Source organism: Sciurus vulgaris (genome assembly GCF_902686455.1).
Source record: "Sciurus vulgaris genome assembly, chromosome: 7".
Taxonomy (NCBI): Eukaryota; Metazoa; Chordata; class Mammalia; order Rodentia; family Sciuridae; genus Sciurus; species Sciurus vulgaris.
In genome coordinates this window covers 122,502,560-122,525,308 of record NC_136467.1, presented here as the reverse complement: position 1 = coordinate 122,525,308, position 22,749 = coordinate 122,502,560, and the positions used below count along the sequence as shown (strand labels likewise).

At 40.7% G+C, this 22,749-nt stretch overlaps 2 pseudogenes across 2 annotated transcripts in view; both read left to right on the top strand.

Moving 5' to 3' along the window:
- LOC306665762 overlaps positions 1-5,991 on the top strand; it is a 202,735-nt pseudogene extending 196,744 nt beyond the window's left edge. The window contains exon 2 of the transcript in view: positions 5,765-5,991. The product of the transcript in view is annotated as an uncharacterized misc_RNA (transcript). The remainder of the gene's footprint in view (positions 1-5,764) is intronic.
- A 5,273-nt stretch (positions 5,992-11,264) lies between these two features.
- LOC306665830 (protein mago nashi homolog) lies at positions 11,265-11,571 on the top strand (annotated as a pseudogene). The gene has a single exon. The product of its transcript is annotated as a protein mago nashi homolog (transcript).
- Positions 11,572-22,749: the final 11,178 nt, after the last annotated feature.

Genomic DNA, 22,749 nt, shown 5'->3' with positions numbered 1-22,749 from the left:
TGAGAGTTGTTTTTTTGTTTTGTATTTTTTAGGGATAAAAGTCACTTATCTGGTCTGTTCCCACTAGCAAAATTTGCTCATCAGGTGATTAAACAGTCTGCATGGACTTGATCCTGAGAAGAGATACGGGTCAGCCCTAGGTGTCTGTGGGTCAGGCTGCTTTCGTGGCCATGAATACTAGACCCTCAACAGCAGGGCCCAGGCAGGCATCTGGGTAGGAGCAAGAACTCCGGGACACAGCTCCCCCTGCAGCACTGCATTCTCAGGGGCAAACCTGTCTGTGGAGGTCATATGTCTGAAGTCCTTTCCACACCTGCACTTATGGAAAAGCTGAAGGGTTCCATGAGAAATGAAGCCTCTGTATCAAAAATAGACTTTCAAGGAGAAAATTACCAAAACCATTTTCTGAAGCTGGGCAAAGAGAAGCAGTGTGAGACAGGTCAATGCCTGAAAAGCCCGTTTGAATTTCAAAGGAAGGGCTGGGACAACAGGTAATGACAATGCAGGACATGGTCTTCCAGGCCCAGTGGAGTTCACCCAACACGTCCTCTGCCAGGCTCCTCATGGTCACATCACAGAACTTCTAGGACACTCTCAAGACAGTCTCATTTTCTACAGGAAAAGGAAAATTATGTGACTTTCAGGTGCTTGATTGGTTTCAAACATCACAGATGCTTGTTTGAAAAAGAGCAAAACAAAACAAAACCAAAGTCCCAAAGAAGAATCAAATATCTCTCTGTAACTGATAATGGCAGCTTGCTATAAAGGCATCTTCATAAACAAAGTGTTAGCCAGGTGCAGTGGCTTGGGAGGCTGAAGTAGGAGGATCGCAAGTTCGAAGCCAACCTTAGCAACTTAGCAAGGCCTTAAGCAACTCAGGGAGACCCTGTCTCTAAATAAAATACTTACAAAGGATTGGGGATGTGGCTCAGTGGTTATGTCTCCTGGGTCCAATTCCTGGTACCAAAACAAAACAAAACACCAAATTGTTTCCTCCACAAAATACTATGTGGGTGTGTATGGGTTTAGGAAAGAAAACAAGATGGGGGAGGCCAAAACAAAGTGACTTCTATTTTTTTTGTTTTGTTTTGTTTTCCTTTTTGGTTTGGTACTGGGGATTGAACTCAGGGGCACTCTACACCCATGCTACATCCACAGCCCTTTTTTATATTTTGTTTTGAGACAGGGTCTCGATAAGTTTCCCAGGCTGGCCTCAAACTTGCAGTCTTCCTGCCTCAGCCTCCCATGTAGCTGGGATTATAGGTGTGTACTACACAGCCCTGCAGTCTTCCATTTATTACTCATATGAGCAAAAGTTAGTAAGGCCCACAGGAAGACACTCTAGACCTTTCCCTGTGTGAATTCTTTTTTTTTTTTTTTGAGGGGGTATGTGGTTCGGAGCATTGAACTCAGACCCTTGTACATGGGAGACAAGCACCCTAACAAATTTGAGTTATATCCCCAGCCCCTCTGTGTGAATTCTTTTTGCGGTGCTGGGGATCGAACCCAGGGCCCTGTGCTTGCAAGGCAAGCACTTTACCAACTGAGCTATCTCCCCAGCCCTGTGTTTCTTAAGCCAATGTTTCTCAGTTTAATTCCCTAGACTATAGTAGAGTCACTTGGAGAGAGGGGACTCTTTAAAACTGCACATACATAACTGCATACAACACCTGGGTCCCAGATCCCTAAAATCTAAATCAATGTGTCTGGGACAGAGTCCAGGAATCACCAGGTAATTTTTATGCCTGCTACAGTTTGAAGATCATTACTTCAAACAAACGCAATTGTTTATTGATGGTTTGCTCAATAGTGCAACTTGATTAAAGATTAACAAAGTTTATTTTCACAGGCATGTTTGAATTACATGTCTCACAAAAAGCAACTATGAATTAGTGAAGGAAAAGAACGACCCTGGATGGTTGAGAATGTGAGTCCATACATTTCCAAAATTGACAGCAATATGCAACAAAATTCTTTGACCTCGATTTTCCATTCTTAGTTATCCTAAGGAAATAATTTAATGAGTAAATTAAGATACAGGAATGGTTATTTTGCCATTGTTCATAAATGAAAAACTGGAAACCATCTAAACATCTAGCAAAAGGAGATTAAGTAATTTACCATAGTGCCATACAATAGATGCAGATCTGAGTTTATTGACAAGGAAACATTTAAAACACATCATGTTCAAGAGCTGGGTGCAGTGGCACATGCCTGTGATCCCAGTGGCTCAGGAGGCTGAGGCAGGAGAATTACAAGTTTGAGGTCAGCCTCAGAAATTTATAAAGGTCCCAAGCAACTTAGCAAGACCCTGTCTTAAAATAAAAAAAAATTAAAAGGGCTGGGGATGTACTCAGTGGTAAAGTGCCCCTGGGTTCAATCCCCAGTAAAAAAGAGAGAGAGAGAGAATAAAACACCATCATATTTCATTTTTTTAAAAATTCAGAACAAGGACTGGGGTTGTGGCTCTGTGGTAGAGTGCTTGCTTAGCATGTGTAAGGCACCAGGTTTGGTTCTTAGTATCACAAACTAATTAATTAATTAATTAAAGATCCATCGACAACTAAAAAATACATTTAAAAATTCAAAACAAAATTTAGAAGAATAAAATACAAAATGTTAACAGTGTCTATCTCTGAGGGTAATATTAAAGGGAATACACATTTTCTTCTTTGTATTGTTTCTTTTCTTTTTTCTTATACATAGTGTCTCACTATATACCCAGGTTGTTGATCTCAAACTCCGCAGCTAAAGTGGGGAGTCTCAGCCTCTTGAGTAGCTGAATTACAGGTGTGTGCCACCACATCTGGCTCTTAACTGCTTTGAAACATATTCCTGATTATATTTATAATCAGAAAGAAAGCAATAATACTGTATCCATTCTGAATAAAAGGAAGCTGAATCCCATATCAGAAGATTATCCCACATCAGAAGATTGGATTAAAGTGCCAGATCTATTGCTTTGAACTTCACTTTTTTTCTGCTCTGAAATTAGGATGGTAATATCTCTCCTGTCTACCTTAGAGAGTGGTTGTGAAATAAAATGTGAAAATGTTTTGCAAACTAGAAAATGTCTTGTAAAGCTAGTGTATTATTAAGTCTTCATTTTCACATCAGAGATTCAAATGTATTCAATGCCTAAATATACAAACATCTGTCATTAAAGCGAAATGCTAGATCATTTTTTAAAGTCTGTTTTTTATGTTTTATTATGGGAAATTTCAAAGATATGAAGAGTAGACAGAATAATATAATGAACTGCCATGTGTACATCACCAGCTTCAATATTATCGACTGACACCAGATTTTCTTTTATCTATACATCCCACCCACGCTCTCCCATATTAACATACTGCCAGACTTTAAACTGACACTGAGCTCTGTAACTTTCATGTACACAAAATTTTAGTTCTCAGTTCCTCATCTAAAAAGACAGTTTGAATTATGCACTTTAAAGGGGTAAATTTTGTGGTATGTGAGTTTTATCTCAAATTTTAAAAACAGACAGTTGTTAACATATGTATAACACTTACCCAAACTGACATTTAGAAATGTCTCATGATGGGTAAATTCTTATCAATGCTATTGTCACATCAGGTTCTAAGATGACGTACTGAAGGGGATCTGAGCATGCTACCCCATAATATTGCACTTTGGCATATTGATTATTTTGACCTAAAGGCAATTGAACAGATGCAGGCAGAAAGGGTGTCTGACCTTCCCCCTTGCCGCCTAAAAACAGAGTATAAGTTCCCTATGATAAAGGTGCCTCCTGGCACTAGGCAGAATCTAAAGAGAAGTCATCATTACAGACCAGGTGTTGACACTGAGTCTGCACAAGCAAATCTCACTAAAATAACATCTCCATTTGTTTCTCCTACATAGTTCCCTTCCTATAATTTACCACCCCTAGAAACCTAAGCCTCTTTTCCTTGTTCTGGTCACTTTCCCACAAATTTTTTGCTCTTTGTTAAAATAGTATATAAGCCCTCAAGTCAAGCCACTTCTTTGGAATTTTTTTCTTCTTTACATAATAAAAAAAAAAATTAACATCATCCAGATGTGGTGTCTCCCCCCTGGAATCCCCACAACTTGGGTGACTGAGACATAAAGATCATAAGTTCAAGACCAGCCTAGGAAACTTAGCAAGACCCTGTCCCAAAATAAATAAATAAATAAATAAAGGGACTGGGTATGTAGCTCAGAGATTCGATCTCCAGAATCACCAAAAATAAATAAACACGTACACACACACACACACACACACACACAATATCAAATAAAATTCGCGTGCTTTTTCTTCTATTAATCTGATTTTTTTTTCCAGTTTCATGTGCAGGCCCCAAAGAACCAACAAGGTAAAGGAAAAAATTTTCCTCTCCTATAGCACAAACTTTCCTTCAAACAAAACATAGAAATATAAAACAAACAATAACCACCACCAAAAAGGAAAAAAAAAAAAAAAAAAAAAAAAAAAACCCAATAAATTCACTGAAAAACAATCAACTAGAAAGTTAACAGTTTTTGGTTTTTGGTTTTTTGGTTTTTTTTTTTTTCAGTATTGGTGATTGAATCCAGGGGTGCTTAACCACTGAGCCACATCCTCAGCCTTTTAATTTTTTTCTTTTTTTGAGACAGGGTCTTACTAAGTTGCTTTGAGCCTTGCTAAACTGCTGAGGCTGGCTTTGAACTTTTGATCTTCCTGCCTCAGCCTCCTGAACTTCTGGGATTACAGGCTGCACCACCTTATCCAGCATAAGGTTACAGTTTTAATATTGTGTCCCAGGGGATTGTGGCTGATATTTCTCTCAATTTATATCAAAGCTCTCTAAAATTTATTTAAAAAATCTGTGAGCTGGGTGCAGCACTACAAACTTATAACCCCAGCTACTCAGGAGGCAGGAGGGGAGAAAGTTGGAGGCTAGTCTAAAAACTTAGTGAGACCCTATTTCAAAATAAAATTTAAAAAAGTCTGGAGGTGTGGCTCAGAGGTAGGGCACTTGGCTAGCATGTGTGAGGCCCATAAAAGAAAAAGGAGAAAAAAAAAAAAACCTCTTCAATGATTCATAACATATACCATATAGTTTTTTTTTTTTTTTTTTTTTTTATATACTGGGGATTGACCCTAGGGGTACTTTGCCACTGAGCTATATCCCAGCCACGCCCCTCCTTTTTTTTTTTTTTTTTTTTCAGACAGGATCTCACTAAATTGCTGATGTTGACCTTGATCTTGCCATTCTCCTTCCTCAGCCTCCCTAATTGTTGGGATTTAGACATGTGCACCATACCTGACCACTTTTAAGATTTTCTAAAATGATATCTCACCACATTCTCTCTCCATATGGTTCATTTTTGGATAGCACTCTACTAGATATTTAGCATCACTGCTGAGAGTTAACTTAATGTCATTCTTAAAGACTATGCATGTAACTTACCAATGGGTAATTATAGGGACCTTGAAGTCAACCTTGAGTTCATATCAAATCCCAGCCCCGCTGAGGCCCAACACTGGAATCTTTAGACCTGATGGCAATGGAAAACAAATAAAGTCAGGCCAGCAAACATGCAGTCAAAGCTTTTATTGGTATTTCCACTTAGGTAGGAAGACAGAGGTTCAAGAAGAAGATGTCAGAGGGGCTGGGGTTGGCTCCGTGGCACAGCTTCCCAAGCACACGTGAGGCTCTGGGTCGATCCTCCACACCACATAAAAATAAATGAATAAAATAAAGGCATGCTGTCCATGTACAACTACAAAGATAAGAAGAAGAAGAAGAAGAAGAAGAAGAAGAAGAAGAAGAAGAAGAAGAGGAGGAGGAGGAGGAGGAGGAGGAGGAGGAGGAGGAGGAGGAGGAGGAGGAGGAGGAGGAGGAGGAGGAGGAGGAGGAGAGAGGGGGAGGGGGAGGGGGAGGAGAGAGGGGGAGGGGGAGGGGGAGGAGAGAGGGGGAGGGGGAAGGGGAGGAGAAGACGCCATCAGACTGGCTTCCTGAATGATAGAAGGGAGTTTGTTTTCTTGTTTACCTGCCAGGGTGGGAATGTTAATTGTACTCAACTCTAGCATTTTGTCCTGTACTAAAGATAAGTTACTGGGCTGTTTAAGAGAACACCAACAGGACACCCTGACCTCAAGTTGCAAAGCTGACCCTGGTTGAGGGTAGAACACACACTGCCTCCTGGGATCTACTGTCAGGGCATAAGCCAAGGCCAAGGACATTTGCCCTTTCCCTTCTGTTTCACTGTCAGCTACAGTGAGGTCGGATAAGTCACCCCTTCTAAATCTTGTCTCCTACCTTCTAAAGTTAGTGGGAACTCAGCACATGATGGTGCACACCTGTAATCCCACCTACCCAGGAGGCTAAGTTAGGAGGATGGCAAGTTCAAGGTCACCCTGGGCAAGTGAGTGAGACCTTGTCTCAAAATTTTAAAAATAAAAAAGGATTGGAGATGTAGCTCAGTGGTAGAACTCCCCTGAGTTCAGTCCCCAATACTGCAAAAAAATTAAAAATAAACTGAAAGTTAGCATGGGGCGTGATGCCCAACACATAGTGAAGTGGCACTTGCATTTCGAGACATAGTTCATTTGTTCACTGAAAACTTTCCAGATAGTCCATTATTCAACGTAACCACAGAAGCTGATTGCCCTTCTCTAGACAAAGAAACTGACAAGGCTAATCAAAGTTGCTGAGAGTGTAGTCAGAGGACTACTCATACTCTACTGAGAGTACTGCTCATACTCTACTGTACCACTTGGCACAGCTATGATTTAGCAATATCTAGAAAAGTTGAAGAGGCATTTCTCCCTCCATCTCACCAATTTCATTTCCAGGTACTTGTTCTAGGAAAGTCTTACATGTGTGCCCAGGAGCAGGGGCAATAAATAAATACACACACACACACACACACGCTTATGAGAGCAAAAGCATGGAAGCAAACTAAATATTCCACAAGATAGATAAATATGATATAGTTGTGAATGAGACACCTACAGCAATTAAATGGACTGATCTAGCTCCAGGTGGCAACATGGGTAAATTTTCATACCATGAAGTTGAATGAAGAGTGGAGCAGAAGGGTTCACACCAGTCTGATGCCATTTTAAAAGGCTTTATTGAAGTACAATTGATACATACAAAGAATTGCACCTATACAATGTATACAATCTGATGAGTTTGAACAACTGCAAATGCTTTGATACTATCCCACATGCAAGGTCATAGACATCCCACACTTCCAAATGTTTCCTTTATTCTTCTGGGGATTTTTTGCTTGTTTGTTTTTGAAGTACTAGGGATTGAACCTGTGGGACTTCTACCACTAAGCTATATCTCCAACCCTTTTTTATATTTTATTTTGAGACAGGATTTCACTAAATTTCCCAGGCTGCCCTTGAACATGTGATCCTCCTGTCTCAGCCTCCCAAATTGCTGGGATTAAGCACACATAGTCTAATCTGAGTTACAGAGATTAGAAACTTGCCCGATGTCACATATCTAATGACCACATCCTACTTACTGCTTCTTGAAACATTTCAAGAATTTTTTTTTTTTTAAATAAGAGGGTAGCCTACTAGAGGGCCAAGTAGAGAATTGTCTAGTATCACACATCAATGAAAGGCAGTTCAACATTCCTTCCTAATCCACTTTTGTTTCTGTTAGGAAATACTTAAATTTCCCACCCCCAAACTGTTTGACAAAAAGCCAGAGAGCCCAGACCAGAACTGGAGACCCCTCAACATTGCCACACAGTGGTAACACCGTAGTAAAGGTCAAGTTACCCATGAGTTGTGATGAGAAGGATAAATCAAACAGGAAATGGTGAGAAGAGTCTTTTGAGACCTTAAGTCTTCAAGAATTTCTCTGGAAGAATACAAAATTCTGTGAGTAAAGAGAAGAGGGTTTGTCATTTAGAATCTGAGCTAATGGTCCTGAGGATGTTCCATGTTGTTAAATTATTACCTACATTTGGGCAGGACCATTTGAAAGTGCAAATTCCCAGATGAGTCATAACCCACACATACGAAATGAAAAAATGACTCCAAGCGTCTTGCCATATTACACAAGAGTAATAATAAGACTCTGAAATCAAAGGTAACATCTGCCTCTAGAAGACCTGTTAATGGTTTCTGCATGTGTGTGAGATGGGGCAAAGGCCATTGTGGATGACTGGGCCTCTAGGGGAAGGCTGACGACTTCTTCTGAGGTCCTCCACAGCTCTGCCTCCGTGTTCCACATCCAGGGACAGTACAACTCAAAGGTTTTGGGAATAAAAACTACTCAGACAGAGTAGTGGCAGGTATCATGAAGAAGAGAGCTTAACCCAGTCAGTAAAAAGCTTTAGGAGAAAAGTTAACTGAATCTTTTTCAAATGAGTGATTTATTTTTGAATAATAGAAGGATATTGAATAATAGAAGGATAGTCCTACCATGTTTCTAATTTTATTTTCCCTCTGAGAAGTTCTGTGGATGAGCCAGGTGTGGCGGTGCACTTCTGTAATCCCAGAGACTCAGGAGGCTGAGGCAGGAGGACCATAAGTTTGAGGTCAGCCTCAGCAAATTAGTGAGGCCCTAAGCAACTTAGCAAGACCCTGCCTCAAAAAATGTTTTAAAAGGAGTCAAAGCAGTGGCATACAACTTTAATCCTATTGGCTTAACAGGCTGAGGCAGGAGGATTGCAAGTTCAAAGCCAGCCTCAGCAGTTTAACAAGGCCCTAAGCAACTTAGTGAGACCTTGTCTAAAATACAAAATAAAGCTGGGTGCAGCGGCCCACCCCTGTAATCCCAGCAGCTCAGGAGGCTAAGGCAGGAGGATTGCAAGTTCAAAGTCAGGCTCAGCAAAAGCAAGGCACTAAGCAATTCAGTGAGACCCTATCTCTCAATCAAATACAAAATAGGGCTGCAGGTGTGGGTCAGTGGTCGAGTTCCCCTGAGTTCAATCACTGGTACTAAAAAATAAAAATAGAAATAAATAAAATAAAAATGACTGATCCCAACAGTTGGGGAGGCCAAGGCAGGAGGATCACAAGTTCAAAGCTGTTGGCACCAAAGGACGGGGCAGATGCAAACTTCATGGATCAGCATAGCCTTTATTCAGGAATGGAATCACACCTCTGAGGGACCCACTTTCATGGTGGAAATGAGCCACTGATCGAAGGAGGAGTTCGGGCTCATATAGGTTACACTGAGAGGTGATTTAATTAATGAGCGTGTCAGTTTGGGAACTCAGGAATTTGGGGTAAAAACTGGGCAAGATGGGAGAAGGTCTGGGGTCAGTGGTCAGTATCTGGGAAAGGATTTATTTAGGGAAGGATTAATGCTTTGGCTTCTTCCCAGAGACTGTCATTTTAGACTTGATAGCCATCTCCTTCCTGGAGCCTGTCTTGTCACTGAGAAAGAATGTATTGGGAAAGGATCAATGTACTGCCTTTTCCTTCATTACCTCTCCCTGGGCCACATTATTTTGGGGCTTGTCATTTTCCATATCCAACAAAAGCCAGCCTCAGCAATTTAGGGAAACCCTAAGCAACTTAGCAAGATTCTGTCTCTAAATAAAATCTAAAAAAGGGCTGGGAATGTGGCAAGTGTTAAGTGACCCTGGGTTCAATCCTGCTACCAAAAAAAAAAAAAAAAAGTAAAAAGAGGGCAAGAGGTCTGGGGATACGGCTTAGTGGTTATCAATCCTTAATTTTCTGTAGCAATTTATTTATTACAAAAGGACTCCAAATCTATTATGTCATTTGATTTTTTTTTTTTTGGGGGGGAAGGGTGGGTGCTAGGAATTGTACCCAGGGGCACTTAATCACTGAGCCACATCCCCAGACCATTTTATATTTGATTTTGAGACAGGATCTCGCTAAGTTGCTGAGACTGCTAAGTTGCTGAATCCTCCTGCCTCAGCTTCCCCAGCCACTGGAATTACAAGCATGTGCCAACATGTCTGGTTCATTTGGTTCTCATGCTAATTGAGTCATAGGAATTAGAAATAACTACAACAGCAATATTAAGTGTTTTGTACTAATGAAAGAAGCCTACTCCGAAAGACCACGTTACAGATTGCATCTGTATGAATGTCCAGAATAGGCAAATCCACGGAGATAGAAAGTTGATTGTAGATGGCAGGGGCTGGGGAAATGGGGAAATGTAAAATGTAGAGCGACTGCAGTGGGTACAGGGCTTCTTTCTTTCTTTCTTTCTTTTTTTTTTTTTTAATATTTTGTTGTAAGTGGACACAATACCTTCATTTTATTTACTTATTTTTTATGTGGTGCTGAGGATTGAACCATGTGCCTCACATATGCCAGGCAAGTGCTCTACCACTAAGCCACACCCCAGCCCCTAGGGTTTCTTTTTTGTGTGATGAAAACTAAATAGTTCTAGAATTAGATAGTGGTGATGGTTGCACAATCTTGTCTATATATGAAAACCCACTGGTTAAATGTCAAATGTGGGCTGGAGTTGTAGCTCAGTGATAGAGCTTGCCAGGCAAGTGTGAGGCCCTAGGTTCGATCCTCAGCACCACATTTAAATTAATTAAATAAAAGATCCATTGACAAATAAGGATATTTTTAAAAAATGTTAAATGTTACAGAATGTGTGAGTTTTATTTCCATATTTTAGTTCCAAAAGAAAAAAAGAACTGGGTACAGTGACGATGTACACCTGTAATGGCAAATGGCTTGGGAGACTGAGGCAGGAGGATCTCAAGTTCAAGGTCAGCTTCAGCAACTTAGTGAGGCCCTAAGTAACTTAGTAGACTCTGTCTCAAAATAAAAAATTAAAAGGGCTGGGGATGTGGCTCAGTGGTTAAATGCCCCTGGGTTCAATCCTTGGTACCAAAAAAAGAAAAAGAAAAAAGAAAAACAGCTGAATGTGTCTAAAGATTAAATTGTAACCATTTAGTTAAAGGTCTTAATTGACTTTATTTGCTATTTAGAATTGGGCAATACTTCATTTCATAAAAGAAGAAGTGTTTCTATGGGCTGAGTAGAAGAGGTTGGCTTATAGACAAAGGTTGAAGAAAGCAGAAACAAAGAACAAAAGAGATTGGTCATTTCTGTAACTTTCCTTGTATCAGCTGCAGACTGCAGCAGTGTGGTTTGCTTCTACAGTTTCGTCTTGGTTACCTCTCAGGAGCCATGGAGAATAACTTTGATCTGTGTTACTACATGGGTCACCAAGGCAAGTTCAGCCACACGTTCCTGCAGTTTGAATTTCTGACCTGACAGGATGGGAAATTGAATATGCAACAATAGCTATTACAAAAACGATGTCATGATTAGAAAAGAGGCTTAGGTACACAGAAGTGCAACGGAGGAACTGTGGAGAATAATCGATGATGACGAAATTACCAAAGAGGATGATGCTCTGTGGCCTCCACCTGACCCAGTAGGTCAGCAGGAGCTTGAAATCATCATTGGAAATGAACACATTTCTTGCACAACATTGAAGATCGGTCCCTTCTTGAAGCCAATTAATCCAAGGATCCAGAAGATTTACAAGAATTTTCTTACCATGTCTAGGACCTCCTGTTTGGTCTTCAGTCTTATTGGATTACACCTCAAAAATCAAACCAATCTAGATCAAATACTGGTGTGGAGATGAGGAGGGTGGGAGTAGTTATTTTTAATTATCATTATTGGGAAATTTTTGTGTATACAGGGCAATATTTTTGTAAACTATACAAGATTATCTTCAATAAATGTGATGAAAAATTTTTAAAGTTACTTTCCTTGTAAGAACAACAACAGAAAAACTACTGGTTAACAGCAGGTTATGTCAAATTACTTTTTATTTGTATGGATTAAAGTAAAGGGAACTTTATTATCATGTCAATTGAAACTAACCCGTTTGGAAATTTTGCCTATTCTCCCTGATTTTTTTTTTTTTTTTTTTTTGTGGGTACTGGGGATTCATCCCTCATCCCCAGCCCTTTTTTATTTTTTGTTTAGAGACAGGGTCTCAATATTTTTTAGGATCTTGATAAATTGCTGAGGCTGGCTTTGAACTTATGATCCTCCTGCCTCAGCCTCCTATTCCATTGGGATTACCGGTGTGCACCTCCACACCAGGCTCTCTCCCTGATTTCTAAGAAGGTTGGGTAACAACTTAGTTTCAGTTTGGGGACATGGAACTTTGGCATCAGTGACTCCATTTGGTTTTTAGTCTGGTCTGTTGGGGCCCAGTGCAGGAGATCAATCCAAAACAACAGCCTACTGTAATTTTTATTTAACTAGTGTGTACTACGTGGAGGAGTAGCTAAATACTTAACTCGCTTCAAGCCACTTATCTCACCTAATCGTCTTAGGAGAGGCTATCATTTTCTCATTTTACAGATGAAGACACAGGCTCAAAGAGGTGATTGGTCCACAGTGAGGTAGTGAACTAATAAGCACCAGCCCCCTCAGACTTCTGACACTCACTTTCCAGATCAGACTCTTGACTTTCATCCCAGTAATTCTAAGGGATATTTCTAAGTATTATTCATGTGATATTATTTCCTCTGTTCAACTCTCTTGATTGGGTTTTGAAATACTTTATGCTTCTACCTTTAATACTATGAAAGATACTATCTATTTTATTTGGGGTTCTTTTTTCACAGTTTTTTGTTTGTTTGTTTGTTTTGGTGCTGGAGATTGAATCCAGGGGCACTTAACCACTGAACCACATCCCAGCTCTTTTTTATATTTTATCTAAAGACAGGGTCTTGCCAAGTTGCTTAGGGTCTCACTAAGTTGCTGAGGCTGTCTTTGAACTGTGATCCTCCTGTCTCAGCCTCCCAAGCCACTGGGATTACAGGCAGATACCACTGTGCCCAGCCCCTTTTCTCCCAGTTTTTAAGAGTTAAATATAATAGTCCTTTCTCTCCTCAAAAGTCCTTAACTGTCCAAAACACCATTCTTCTGATAAAAAGTGTATTCATCTCTTAGCTCCTCCCTGGGGAAACCCCTTAAGGTCACACAGCCACAACTGCTTTTAAGCAAAACTGTGCTGTGTATCCCCTACAGTCATTCTGCTCCAAGGACATGACTACCTTGCCGCATAGTTCCCCAAGGAGTTTTGTTATGTATACTTGTTTATTCTGACCTACTAGATCATTTGGATCACAAGCAAGTCAGCAAAAACACTAAAGAAGGAAAAGATACATAGCAACAGTCTGTGTTCTGAGTGAACTCTCAGACATGGAGTAGGAACAAACTCCAGTAATTGTCTGCTCTGATGTTCTAACATGGAAAACCTCAGGGTGGAAAATGTTCAGTGACTTTCTCAGGGCCATGGAGGCAGAAGCATATCTGGGCCTGAAATTCTTGCACTGGTGGATTCATTGCCTTGGTGGATTCCTCCAATAATCCTCAATCAAAAGAGACCCCTAAGGCCTGGTGTGGTGGCACACATCAATAATCCTAGTGGCTTGGGAGGCTGAGGCAGGAGGACAGAGAGTTCAAAGCCAGCCTCAGCAAAAGCAAGTTGCCAAGCAACTCAGTGAGACCCTGTCTCTTAATCAAATACAAAATGGGGCTGGGGATATGGCTCAGTGGTCAAGCGCCCCTGAGTTCAATCCCCGGTACGCCCCCCAAAAAAAGACCCCTAAACTGGGTGCGGTGGCACATGCATGTAATCCCAGGGGCTCAGGAGGCTGAGGCAGGACAATCGAGAGTTCAAAGGCAGCCTCAGCACCTTAGCAAGACCCTGTCTCTAAATAAAATATAAAAAAGGGCCAGAGTTAGATGGAATATTATACAATCATTAAAAGTTTGGAGGATAAGTGCTTGCCTAGCATTTGCAAGATCTTGGAAGATCCTAGGTTTAATCTTCAGTACTGCCAAAAAATAAAGAAAAGAAGAAGAAAAAAGAAAAGAAAAACAAAGTGAATAAAAGTCATGAAGATGAGTATTTAATGATATTTATATAAAATATTGGGTTTCAAAAGTTTAAGTAAAATTTATGTACAGCCATGAGTGATGGTGCGCATTTAAAACCCCAGCAACTTGGGAGGCTGACGCAGGACGATTGTAAGTTTGAAGCCAGACTCAGCAACATAGTGAGACCCTATCTCAAAATTAAAAAATAAAAAGAACTGAGATGTAACTCAGTGGTAAAGCACTCTTGCATTCAATTACCAGCACAGACAAAAACAATTTTTTAAACAAGTACAATATCATTCTGTTTCTTTTGATTAAAAAAAAAAGTATGTGTATAAATATTTATAAATCCTAGAATATGCATCACAATGTTATAAAGATTAAACCTCTGGACAGTAACATTATAAATGATTACTTTCTTTTTGATGGTCTGTTGTCAGAGGACAAAATCACAACAGTTTGGTTTAAAGATTATAATTGGCTCTATTTTCTATTCTAGAATCAGGCAACATTTTATTCTGTAAAAAAGTGTTATAGGCTGAACAGAAAAGCTTGGTTTTACAGACAGGGTGAAAAAAAAAACAGAAACAAAGAATAAGTGGATCGGTCATTTCAAAGTTACTTTAGGCAGAACAGGGAGACAAAAAAAATAGACAAGTAACTGAGTGGTTAGCAGCAGATTACTTCCAGTTACTTTTTATAAGAATTAAAGGATTAAAGGATGTAAAGCTTAAAGTGGAGAGAATTTCTTCGTCACGCTAATTGAAATGAACCTGTTTAGGAATTTGGGCTTTATCTTTTTTTTTTTTTCCCCTCCTAATTTCTCAGAATTTTCAGATAATATTTAGTTTCAGTTTGATTGTTAGTATTTGTAAATTGAACACAAAAACATTCTTGTCATACCCACTGTAACACCCCCTTTGGTACCGGGGATTGAACCCAGGTGTGCTTAACCACTGAGCCACATTTTCAGACTTTTTTATATTTTATTTAGAGACAGGGTTCGTTGATTTACTTAGGGCCTTGCAGAGTTGCTGAGGCTGGCTTTGAACTTGCAATCCTTCTGCCTCAGTCTTCTGAGCAGCTAGGATTACAGGCATGTACCACCATGTCCTGCTATTTTTGTTTTTTGTTTACAGTTCCTGGCTAATCTCTCTTTCTCCAAGAAACCAGACTTTTTCTTCCTAACCTGGGTCATAAAAACTCTGCCGAAAGGCTGAGGCTGTAGCTCAGGGGCTAGCATGTACCCCTGAGCTCTGGGTTTAACCCTAGTACAAGGAAAACAAAAACCAAAATACTCTCTGCCTTTCTCTCACCTGCCTTCCCTGATAGTTGACGATAATGTCACTAGAGAAGAGATGTCTCTGGAAGAGAGTCCCAAGGAGTTCTGGGATAGAGGGGGGAACAGTGGGGTCCCTTGCTTACATAATGGAAAAGAATTTCAGTATGTGCCAGTCAAAGGCATAGACAAAAATTTGCTTAGGAAAGCAAATACACAATCAAGGGAGAATGCAGACTATTTGGGGGGGGGGGGGGGGGGGGGAGACATGTTTTGGGCAGTTCCCTCTGCCTCTTTTAAAGGAAATTTGGTGAAGGCTGGTGTGGGAGGGTGTATAGGGATGACATCAGTCTGGTAATCACACGATAGTTTATGGTGGGTTGGTCATTCTCAGGATCCTTAGGTTGACATGTTCTTCATTATCTGATCAAAAGATAACACTGGGAGAATATCATATCTCTGTTTAATCTATTTATTAGTGGGCTAATCAACTATGTACAAGTTAAATATTATGAGCAAATTTGGGAGTGACAGACAGGCCTTGCAGAGAGATTGACTTGGGAGGCGACAAACCTGGAAAAGGATATAAAATTTTTTTTCTGTTGGTATGGTGGATTGAACCCAAGGGCACTCTACACTGAGCTACAGCCCATCCCCAGCCCTTTCTCTCTCTCTCTCTCTCTCTCTCTCTCTCTCTCTCTCTCTCTCTCTCTCTCTCTCTCCCTCTCTCTTTTTGGTGCTGGGGATTGAACCCAGGGCCTATGTGCTTGTGAGGTAAGCACTCTACTGACTGAGCTATCTTCCCATCTTCCCAGCCTCCTAGCCCCCCCCCTTTTTTTTTTTAGAGACAGGGTCTCCCTAAGTTGCTGAGACTGGCTTTGAACTTGAGATCCTCCTGCCTCAGCCTCCTGAGCAACTGGGATTACTGGTGTATAGTACCTGCACCTGGCTTATTTTTCAATTTTGATATAGGATCTCATTAAGTTGCCCAGACTGGCCTCAAACTTGCAATGCTCCTGCCTCAGCCTCCCAAGTCACCCGGTTCAGGTGTGCACTGCCGTGCCCAACAGTATGCAGCACTTCTTTTTTTTTTTTTTTTTTTTTTTTTTTTCAGGCACAAATTTTTATTTTACAAATTGACAAACTGAGTTCCAAAAAAACTAGCCCAAGGTCAAAGTCAGTATGTGGCTGGGTGGTCACAGTTCCTTAATCCCATTTCCAAATTCTATACAGATGCTCCTCTGACATCCTGCTGGAGCCCCCACTCCCACACCTATCCCGGGAGGCATTCCGATTATACTTTCATATACAGGCATGCAGGATTTTAAGCTTTGGGTAGAATTGTCTCTAAGGCATTTCAGCAGATTGACTGTCCTTCCATTAGATCACGAGTACCTTGAGGTGAGGGACGACTTATTTGCAGTACCTGTCTCGCTGATGACGGTGATACTGATCTCAGTGTGAGGAGGTAGGTCCTGCATGCCTCAGACCCTGCTCATATACCCTCTGCCCCAAGAATAATCCCAAGAATGATTCCTTGAGGAATCCCCTCAGGTTCATTCCATCCCTGAATGCAGAAGACAGTGCAGTCCTTGATTCCATCAGCTCTTCAAACTCCTATTAATGCCCTGATTAGAGTTATTTGTGTTCAAGACTGTCCATCTTTTACACAGGATTGAGAACTCCTCCAAGGCAGGAATTGTGTCTCCTTCATCCCTGTTCTTCCAGGCTTGGGTCTGGCACACAGACAGGTGTTTTTCACTGAGGGTTAAGTTGTGATATCCTTCTTCTGGATAGAAGAGTCTAGGGTTCACTGCTCCGCCCCAGCAACCAGGCCAGCAGCTATCTCCGTAAACCCAGGCCAGCACAATGCCTCAGGCCCTCCAAGCCTCTCGCTGATTGATGGAGCTCCAAACACTTTCCAGAAAGTCACATGCCATAGTCTTCAGTGAAGGCCCTCATATTTCAGGCTGGTTGGTGACAACATGAGATACATGGGGGAGCTGCAGGCTCTGAAGAGAGAATGAAGGCAGCAGAAAGTGGTAGATGTGGTGAGTTTCCTGTTTCCTAAGTGCTCTGGGAGTGGCAGCTGCTGTCATAATGGTCCTGAGCAGTAATGGTTCCAATGGAGAAGCATATCATTATTCTCACACCGTCACCAGCGGCCGCTGAGGTGGGTGCACCCAGGGCAGGTCTGGAAGGGGAAGCGGGCGCACCCACATTGGGGTCGCACCCTGGCGAGTCTGGAAGCGGAGAGGACGGCGATCGGGGACCTTGCGGAGCGGACCCGGAGGGTGGGCTGCACTCCGTCGTCGTAGTATGCAGCACTTCTAAATTAAAAATTTATTTCCTTGTATTTTTTTTATGTCTCCTTTCCTTCTTTTTTTCCCCCTCCTTCCAATACTGGGAATTGAATCTGGGGGTGCTTAACCACAGAGCCACATCCCCAGCCCCTTTTATTTTTTATTTTAAGACAGGGTCTGTCTAAATTGCTTAGAACCTCAATAATTTGCTAAGGCTGGCTTCAAATTTGCAATCCCCCTGCCTCAGCCTCTCGAGTCCTCGGGATTACAGGTGTGCACCACTGCGGCTGGCTCCTATTTCTTTTATTTCTCCTATCCTATCTCAATAAGATTTTTCATTTCGGAGCCAGGTGCAGTGGTTCACTCCAGTAATTTCAGCTACTCGGAAGGTTGAGGCAGGAGAATTGAAAGTTTAAAGTCAGCCTGGACAACTTAGCAAGACTGTCCAAAAAATAAAAAGGACTGGATGTAGCTCAGCAGTAGAGCACCCCTGGGTTCGATCCCCAGTACTGCAAAATGAATGAATGAATGAATGAATGAATGAATGAATGAATGAATAAATGAATGAATGATTTCTCATTTTATAAGGGGTCTTCCCAATATCCAAGAGAAATCTGAACAGACAGGTCTTGCTAGATTTCCCTTCTCCATCTGTTAGCATTAGGTATGCAATGGAGTCTCCATGAAAACCCAAAAGGACAGAGTCCCAAGAGCTTCCTAATAGCAGATATGTGGTTCCTGGGAAGGTGGCATACCCTGTGATATTCTTCCATGTCTCACTCTATGCATTTATTTATCTGTATCCTTTCTAATATGCTTTCTAATACACTGGTAGATATGTTTTGCTGAGTTTGGAAGCTGTTCAAACAACTGGCATCTGAAGTGTGTGTTTTGGGAGGTGATCTTGGGAGCTGAGCCCTCAACCTGTGGTATTGTAACAGACCCCAAGGTTTTGCATCTTGGTGAGTGTGAAGCCAAAAAGCACCACCACAGGATAAAAGAATGGAGAAAGATTTATTACCCGAAGTAAGAAAAGAATCAGTTATTTTCAAAGCATTGCTCTCACCAACAAAGGAAGTGTGGGAATTTTATTCTGGGACTGTATACATACTCCCTTTAGGGGTGGGCACATTCCTGAGCATGATCAGTTTGGGATGTACATTTATGAGCTTGGCTCAGTTCAGGGTTGTAGTTCAAGAAGGAAAGATGGTGGAGCTGGGCCTAGTGGGCCAGGCATTATAATCCCAGCTACTTGGGAGTGAGATAAATTCCAGGTCAGCCTAAGCAATTTAGTAAAATCCTGTCTCAAAAAATATATAAATAGAGCTGGGGATATAGCTCAGTTGGTAGAGTGCTTGCCTAGCATTCACAAGGCCCTGGGTTCAATCCCCAGCACCACAAAATAAACAAACAAACAAACAAACAAACAAATAAAAGCAGGAAGAGTGGCTGGGGTTGTACCTCACTGGTGGAGTGCTTGTCTACCTTGTCTAGAATGTGTGAGTGAGACCCTGGATTCAATCCCAGATATATAATAATAATAATAATAATAATAATAATAATAAAACATAGTGGATTCATTCCTGGTTTCCTGGACATGCTCAGTTCAAGGTCATAGAGCACAGGATAAAAGTTCAAAATGGCATATAGGAGGGCTGAGGTTGTGACTCAGTGGTAGAGCACTTGCCTAGCATGTGTGAGGCGCTAGGTTTGATCCTCAGCACCACAAAAAAATAAATGAATAAAGTAAAGGTCTATCAACATCTAAGAAAAAATTTTTTTTTAAATGGCAGACAGGAATACATGAAGAGGCAAGCTTGGACAATTAAATATTATTATGATCCAAGTCTTCTCTAGGAACCTAAAAGAAAAACTTAAGAGTGGCTCAGTTTTCTTGGACATCCTGGCTGATTCTTTGTGAGTTTCTCCAAAAAGTTTTGCTGAAACAAAAGAAGATATATTTTGTGCATTAATGTAGGAACTTGCCTCCAAAGGTACCTGTCTTGCTAAGAGGCTAACAGTACCTGATTCTACCTCCAAATATGTGATACTGGAATTGACTTAGAGGACACCTAACTGGTGTCTTTTGGAGAATTGCTTGCTTGCTTGGTATGTGACACCTCTGGTGTCAGAAGTGGTCTATGCTCTGAATGCATAGTAGGAGAAACAGTTTGAGTTGGGTTTTCCTAATTGTTACCTCACCATCTAATAGAGCTCAGAGGACGTGGGAGAAAATGGTCAGGTCACTGCTTCACTTGAGAGGGGGGCAGAGATTGAAAGAGAAAAAGGTGAATTACAGATTTGCAAAATATACTCACAACACACACATCTAATATAGGACTCATCTGTGGGGAGCCATCCTTATCTAGCAGAATCAGACTAGATTGAGCCAAGGGACACAGAGGTCTGACTTCTAGGAACCGGCTACCACGGAGGACTGTTCCAGATTGCCCAGAAGTATGTGGCTCTGTGTGAGAGTGGTTCTCTCTCTGGTTCTGTGATAGCTTCCCTGGGCAGATGGCTCCCCTAACTCCACCCCATCCTGTTCATCACAGAAGAAGCCCCTCCCATTCTGGGCCCTTTTACCTGTGTGACTGAATAAAAGAGAGTTGGGTCATTCCATGTTGTTAGAGGCCAGAGTTGGTATGGCCAGACCTGCCACGCCCCCTTTCATTTAAAAAGAGTATTGGCTCTTGTGTGTTTATTGATTAGATAAATTTATGGGTAATTGATTTATAGCCAACATCATCCTCCAGTAGTTAACCTTTTCCACATCCACATGGGACATGGAAGAAACCCCCAGACTCATTCAAATATACATATACATATATATGTATATATACATTTATTTGTATATATACACATACAAGTTTACATATATATTCATATGTACTTTAACAAACTACAAAGTTAAAGACAGATAACCCAATGGTTAAATGTGCAGGAGACTTTGACACTTCACTAAAGAATATATCCAAGCTTTCCAATAAACCTATGTGCCTTTTCAGTTTCTTATTGAAAATTAGATACACAATGAGATAAATACCCATGAGAATGGCAAAAGTTTAATAGACTGACAATATTGAATATTGACAAGGTTATAGAGCAACTGGAACTCTGATCCATTTCTAGTGGGAATAAGTTGGATGGTTTTTCCAACCACCTTGAAAAATTGCTTTACTGTATTAAAGTTAAACCCATATCTACCCCTATCCAGCAATTTCTCTCCTATGTATATAATATTTTTAGGGGGGTTACTGGGTATTGAATCCAGGGGCACTACCACTGAGCTACATCCCCAGCCCTTTTTATTTGTTTATTTTATTATTATTAATAATAATAATAATTATTATTATTGGTACTGGGAATTCAGGGAAGCTTTACAGCTAAGCTATATCCCCAACCCCTTTTATTTTTTATTTTGAAAGAGGGTCTCACTAATTTGCTTAGGGCTTTCCTAAATTGTTGAGGCTGACCTCAAGCTTGAAATTCTCCTGCCTCAGTCTCCCAAACTGCTAGGATTACAGACATTCACCACCACACCTGGCTTCTGCTATGAATATACTTAATAGAAGTGATTGTTTTTATTCGCCAACAGAAATATCCAAACAGGGTTGTTCATAATAACCAAAACTTGGAGACAGTACAAAGGCCAATCAACAGTGGAAAGTATAATATTGTCCTTACAACAGAATAATAAATATAAATATGAATTAGTATTAGTAACTATCCATTAATTAATTATTATTAATTAATTAATTAGTAATTATCCATTAGTAACAACATGGATTAAATTTGTAGACATAAGGTTGAAAGATTAAAAGTCCAACACAAAACCGAATGTGGTGGCACATGCCAATTGTCCCAGCTACTCAGGAGACTGAGGCAGGAGGATTGCTTGAGTCTGGCATGCTCATATTCTAGGCGACATAGCAAGACCTCTTCTGTAAAAAAAATTAAAATGAGAAAGATCAACACAAAAAGAGCACATTCTGTATGATCCATTTATATGCTTAATAAAACTCAGCTCTGCTGATAGAGGTTGTTGGACTGTTACTTATCTGGAAAGATGTAAGCCTTCCAGCATTCTGGAAATGTTCCAGATATAGAGATAGATAGATAGATATATAGATACGTACATACATACATACATAAGTGTGTATATATACATATCAGCAGAACATATACATGTCACCAGAAAGGAAAACAATGCCAATTCTTTGAATAGGAATTGGCACATACAGTTGTCAACCAAGAATAAAATCAACCAAGTCTAACAAAGAAAATTACATTTATTTGGTACTAGATATAATACCAACCCAGAAAAATACAGATTTGAGCAATCTTTAAAATGTGCTCCATGGTTTTACAAATGGAGTGTATTTATAGCTTTAAACCACAAAGGGGTTGAAAATTACATCATTTGTTAGTCAAGAATTATGATTGGTGGTGGCAGAAATTAAAATATTTCTTAAGAAAGGAATTGGGTGTGATCTCTGTCTCTGGGTAGTTTGGGGAAAAGGGTTTACTATACAGACCGTCAGCAATATCTTAAAGGTCAACTTGCATGGGTGGTGGTAGGGCAGGTGGGTGTGTCTGCATCCCAGTTCAAAGTTTCAGAGGCAGACGTGTCTGAGATTCAATGAACAATGGCCTCCTGACTCCATTTTAAGTGCTTCCAACCAGTGCTACTCCATTTTGATTGTTTTATTTCCTTAACACAACAAAATTGTTGAAATATGGCCCAGTCCTGCTAGACTTTTTTCTCAGCAAATTGGGAAGAAGATTGTTTGGTGTCTTCACAGAGCTTGAGCCTCCAGCTGGTCCTCCCTTCCTTCCATGGGCACACCCTGCACCCCAATCCAGCTCAGAGCATTGATGGCAATGTCACAGGCAGGGCGTTACCTGGAAAAGAGTCAAGTGTTGTCTTCTTCCCAGGGGGATTTGCACTATGAAAAGGGACTTTAAGGACATTCTGGACACAGATAAATGTCAGGAATAAGAAGGGGGAAGTTAGAACAAAATTGGTTGAGTTGCATGATTGTCAGGTTCCCTAAAATTTTTAGAGGAAATTCCAAGAAGCCCAGAAGCTTTTTGGTTAATGGAAACTTAAAATATCTAAGCAAATCGAACCACTTACTCTGCTTTTTATCACATTTGGGTCTCATGACAGCCTGGGGGATGGTCTGGGTCACTATTTCATAGACCTGGAGACTCACTGGGAAAGTTATGTAACAGGGTTACATAACTTGGAGGACAGAATATGAACTTGGACCACCTGACTCACAGCCCTGTGTTTCATTCTTGATCCAGAA